The 5,000-nt window shown below is 58.1% G+C and overlaps 1 long non-coding RNA gene across 1 annotated transcript; it reads left to right on the top strand.

Annotated features, from left to right (window-relative positions):
* The first annotated feature begins 3,556 nt into the window (after positions 1 to 3,556).
* Positions 3,557 to 4,513, top strand: LOC148117015 (uncharacterized). The gene is made up of 2 exons (XR_015737236.1): positions 3,557 to 3,901; positions 4,219 to 4,513. It is a non-coding gene; the product is annotated as an uncharacterized LOC148117015 (long non-coding RNA).
* The last annotated feature ends 487 nt before the right edge of the window (positions 4,514 to 5,000 follow it).

The raw sequence follows: 5,000 nt of genomic DNA, 5'->3' as shown, positions 1-5,000 counted from the left end.
GCATCGGGCGGGTCACGGGGCGGGCCGGGGCGACCCAAGGCGGGTCCGACGGGAGACCCCAAGCACGCCCTTTCATCGGATCGCTAGAGAAGGCACTTTTCTCGCTGAGGGCGGGCGGGACGGACCCGACCCGACGAGCCGCCGGCCGCGGCAGCCCCAAGAGCGGGGGAAACGACGCTCGATGATCTCGAACGTGGCGAGGCGGGGGGGGGTCTGCGGTATCGGTAAGGGCTTCTCTTTATCTTTTTCCTTCCGGGGGCGCATTCTCGAGCGTAACGCGGACAGGGGGGACCGGACCGAGAAAAAGCATAAACTACAAACTAGGTCCCCCGAGAGCCAGGCCTCTCCGGCACCACCCACCGGCTCTGCACCGGACGGGGAGGCATTCTAATCGTTTACCATTAAAACCCACCTCGAACGGTGAGAAGAACAGAAAGGCCGGCCGCGACAGCTCAACACCACCACACGGCGCTCAAAAGCCTACGGGAGAAGGCAGCGCGTGGTGGGCCGCTCGCCCGATCTCACAGGAGCTTGCGAGAGACGGTTCATCGTCCCCCGCTCACGGAGGGGGGGACGGACGCAGAGAGCCTCTTTCTTACCGCTCGCCTCGACCCCCACACGAACACACACCTTCGCAGAGGAACACCGCCGAAGGCCGGACCGCGCGCGGGAGGGCACACACGTCGGAGAAACGGGAAACGCCGCCGCCGCTCAGTACCGGGCACCTCTGAAGATCGGCCTGGAACGCTCCAGGAGCACCTCGAGGATCGCGAGCGAGACGCGCGCACACAAAGCCCGTTCGGGAAGGGCGTGTGACGCGGCACACATCGGCCAACCCTCTCCCGGCTCGGAGGGAGGAGGGCCGCACGGGCCACACACGGTGGGCGGAGCGAAACGCGCGAGGGGGGGCAGACGCCGGAGCCCCTGACGCGCCTCACGGGAGCCCCCACGAACCACAGCGGGGAGTGCGGGGGGGCTTTCACAGGGCTCGTGCCGGAGAGACCGCACCCCTGCCTTCCACACACCACCAGTCAAAGGTGGGGAGGACAGACGCGGGGCCCGCTGGCAGAACGAGAAGAGCGGCCGCCATTCGCCATGAATGTCCGTCCCTCGCCTGGCGCGGCTTAGGCCTCCGACCCGAATGAACACAGGGCGAGAGCACCACATCGATCGACAAGCGGAACCGGGGAGAAGCGAGCGAGAGGGCACCACAGACCCGACCGACTGCCACCAAAAAAAAAGAAAACCCTTCACACACCACCTCCGAAACAAAAAAAGAAAACCCCTCACACACCACCTCCGAAACCAAAAAAAAAAAAAAAGCGGAGTGGAGTGGGCCAGCCACGGGGAAGAAAAGGTGTGCACTCGGGAGGCACATAAGCAAGCAGCAGAAAGCCGGGCTGGGTCACCCTTTTCCCCCAAAGGCCTCATGGAGACTCGGGAGCTCCACAACCTGGGGATGGGAAAAAAGTGCACCCGGGAGGCACACGGGAACAGGGGACTGGGGGCACCCACCCAGTCCGTGGAGACTCGGGAGCTCCACCGCCTGCTGATCCCCGAAAGGAAAAAAAAAAGAAAACCCTTCACACACCACCTCCGAAACAAAAAAGAAAACCCTTCACACACCACCTCCGAAACAAAAAAAAAAAAAAAGCGGAGTGGAGTGGGCCAGCCACGGGGGAAGAAAAGGTGTGCACTCGGGAGGCACATAAGCAAGCAGCAGAAAGCCGGGCTGGGTCATCCTTCCCCACAAAGGCCTCATGGAGACTCGGGAGCTCCACAACCTGGGGATGGGGAAAAAAAAAAGAAAACCCTTCACACCTCCACCTTCAAAACCAAACACAATGGTGGTGGTCGCGGGGAAGAAGCGGTGTGTGCACTCGGGAGGCACATAAAAGCAGGCAGCAGAAGGCCGGGCTGGTTCACCCTTCCCCCCAAGGCCTCATGGAGACTCGGGAGCTCCATAACCTGGGGGTGGAGAAAACAGTGCACTCGGGAGGCACACAGGGGACCCACCCAGTCCGTGGAGACTCGGGAGCTCCATCTGATCCCCAAAAGAAACTTGGAAAAAAAAAAAAAAAAAAGCACCGGGACGGTAAGGGAAGAGCACCGGGAGGCAAGTCCCACCATCCAAACTGCACGGGTGACAACCACGAAGCGGGAACGCCTGACACGCCACGTAGGTTGGGTTAAACGGGAAAAACGACCCAGCGAGGCTCGGAAGAGACCGCAACCTACAGAGTCCTTTCATGTCACCCACTTCAAGGACAGCGTGTCAGCACCTATCTGCAGGTACAATAAGGACAGATAGCAACCACTAGAAGAATGACACCAGGTACAGGGAGCAATTCACAGACCACAGGGGACTCCTGAAAGTGAGGCTGGGTGACATGTCCCAAAAATGTCCCCATAAACAAGAGAACCGACCCTCAAAGGAACAACTGGTCGACCTCATGACCATGAAAGGACCGAGAGAGCGAGGTGGACATGCCACAAAGCCGGGCGCCCAGCCTCCTCCCGGCCGAGGACCCTGCGACCAGCCGCTAGGGATGGAGCAGGGCAAGAAAAAAAAATACCTGACGGTACAGGAAACCGGGGACCAGTGAACAGAGAAGCCGTGACCGCAGCCTCCTCTCGGCCTCGAGACGACGAGGCCCGCCTCTGAGGACCGAGAGTTCTGGCAAGGAGAAAAACAAAAGAAAAAAAAAGAAAAAAATGCTCCGAGGCCACCCAACGAGTACGGACCAGGGAGGCGAGAAAGCCGTCGAGACCACAGTCTCCTCTCGCCCTCAGGATGGCGAGGCCCACCGCTGAGGACCGAGGAAAAAATATAAATCAATAAATAAATAAATAAATAAATAAATAAATAAATAAATAAATAAAGCTCCGAGACCCCCAACGAGTCCGGACCAGGGAGGAGAGAAAGCCGGGACCACAGCCTCCTCTCGGCCTCAGGATGGCGAGGCCCGCCGCCGAGGACCGAGGGTTCTGACAAGGAGGAAAATAATCAAAAGCTCCGACACCCCCAACGAGTCCGGGCACGGGCGGCGGGGAAGAGCCGTGATCAACCAGCGCCCCCTCTCGGCCTCGGGTCGCCGGGGACCCAGGGCTCTCTCTCTCTTAGAGAGAAAAGGCGAGGGAAAGACAGCTTTGAAAGCCGGGGTACTTCACCCATCCTGGGCCTGGCCGGACCCGACACCTAGCGGTGGGACGACGCGAACGACTCAAGCCTTCTGGTCGACCCGCTCAAGTCTCCCGGCACCCTCCCCAGCCGTGGCTTTCGTTCGGTTCCATCCCAGACGCACCCATAGGCGACTCTTCCGGCACAACCTCCTACACAGAGACCGTCCCCAAGCACGACACCGACCGCGGGACACGCCCGCCCGCCAGCCGGGACTCTCGTCACTCTTTCCGCCTCACAAAAGCCACTTCGCCCTCCTTGTCGGCGACCGAGGACCAGGAGCGTTGCACAAAACGGCCAACACCGCTAGGTGGCGCCCGACGACCCACCCGACCCACAGAGATCGCTCGCTCGGCCGCGGCGTCTTCACCTTCTCTGGCGCGACAGAGTGTCCTCCCACGCTCACGCCCGGAGGTGACACGCACCCACGACAGGGCAGGGGACTCCCCGTCGTCGGTTCCCCCACACCCCATCCCCGAACGTGGGTGAACGCGGGCTGGCCGGGACGGACGTTCGGGAGGAGCCACGGACGCTCAGGCTACGAAAACGAAAGGAGGAACCGAGACCACAGGCAGCTAGCTAGGAAAACAGGCCAATCGCTCTCCCTCGTGGAGAGGGAGGGAGGGAGGGAGGGAGGCTCACGGGAAACAAAGAGTGCGTCTCCACGATCAGTGACAGTATTAAGTGGGCCAGTCGAGGGGCTGCGACACTTAGAGCACGGTGAGAGGGAGAGACCGAGGGACTGAGGGAGACCGAGGACCGAGGGAGGGAGGGAGGTGGCCATGGCAGGCAGTCTCCTGCCATCCGAGTCTCCTTTCAAAGACATAGACTTCACCTTGGCCACTGCTTACTTGCTTGCTTGCTTGCTTGCTTGCCTGCTTGCTTGCTTGCAGCTCTTTTTCTCCACACCACTCCCCACACCCCCGGCACCTACTTCTCAGACTAAATACCGAGTCAGAGAAAATGAAAACAGTCGTGGAATAATGTGTTTGTTTGTGTGTGTGTTTTAAAATATCTCCATTGGATTTCATTTCCAGGAATAATAGGGTCATGCGGATCTGTTGTGAACATTTTCACTTAGGACGGAGAAAATTAAAAGGTCGTTTGATGGATTTCTGGTGGAGGGTCTATTTCCCACCGCGATGAAGATGATCTCCTGATCCTTGTACTTTCAGTTTCTGAGTGCTGCTGGCATGACAGACACGGGCCCTCACACGCGCGTTGACGAGACAGTACTGACTGAGTGACAGCATGGAGCCCGTAGGACAAGGCTTCGGCTTCCCCTTCCCCTCCCACATAAACCAGAAAAATAAATAAATAGATCAATAAATACCCAGAGGCAGAAACATGGAAGCAGCTTCTCAGACCCTTTAGAGAAGGCTCCTGAGGTCTGACTGGGGTGACACACGTGGCAGAGGAGACGACTAGGCCAGGGCTCCTCCCTTCACAACCATCATCCAGGCCCCCAGCACTGCCTGCCTGCCTTCCTCCCTCCCTCCTTCCCTCCTTTTATAAATGCCAGGTTATTTATTTTAATTGACTTATTTTTAATTGCGTTGGGAGGCTAGACATTTTTGGGTTTTCGGGAGTGGACAGACATACGAAAGGAAGGAAGGAAGGAAGGAAGGAAGGAAGGAAGGAAGGAAAGAAGGAAGGAAGGAGAGAAAGGATCAGAGCAGTGAATATACAGGTGCACTGTCATTACACCAATGTGGACTGCAGATAGAAAATAAGAGGAAGAAAAAAAGAATAGAATGTCACCAAAAGGTCAGCCTGGTCTATAAAAGTGAGTTCCAGGACAGCCAGAGCTATTCTATGA

Source organism: Myodes glareolus, unplaced genomic scaffold (assembly GCF_982192425.1).
Source record: "Myodes glareolus unplaced genomic scaffold, mMyoGla1.1 HAP1_SCAFFOLD_207, whole genome shotgun sequence".
Lineage (NCBI taxonomy): Eukaryota > Metazoa > Chordata > Mammalia > Rodentia > Cricetidae > Myodes > Myodes glareolus.
Note: the sequence above shows the minus strand (reverse complement) of the source record. Positions and strands in the feature narration are given on the sequence as shown.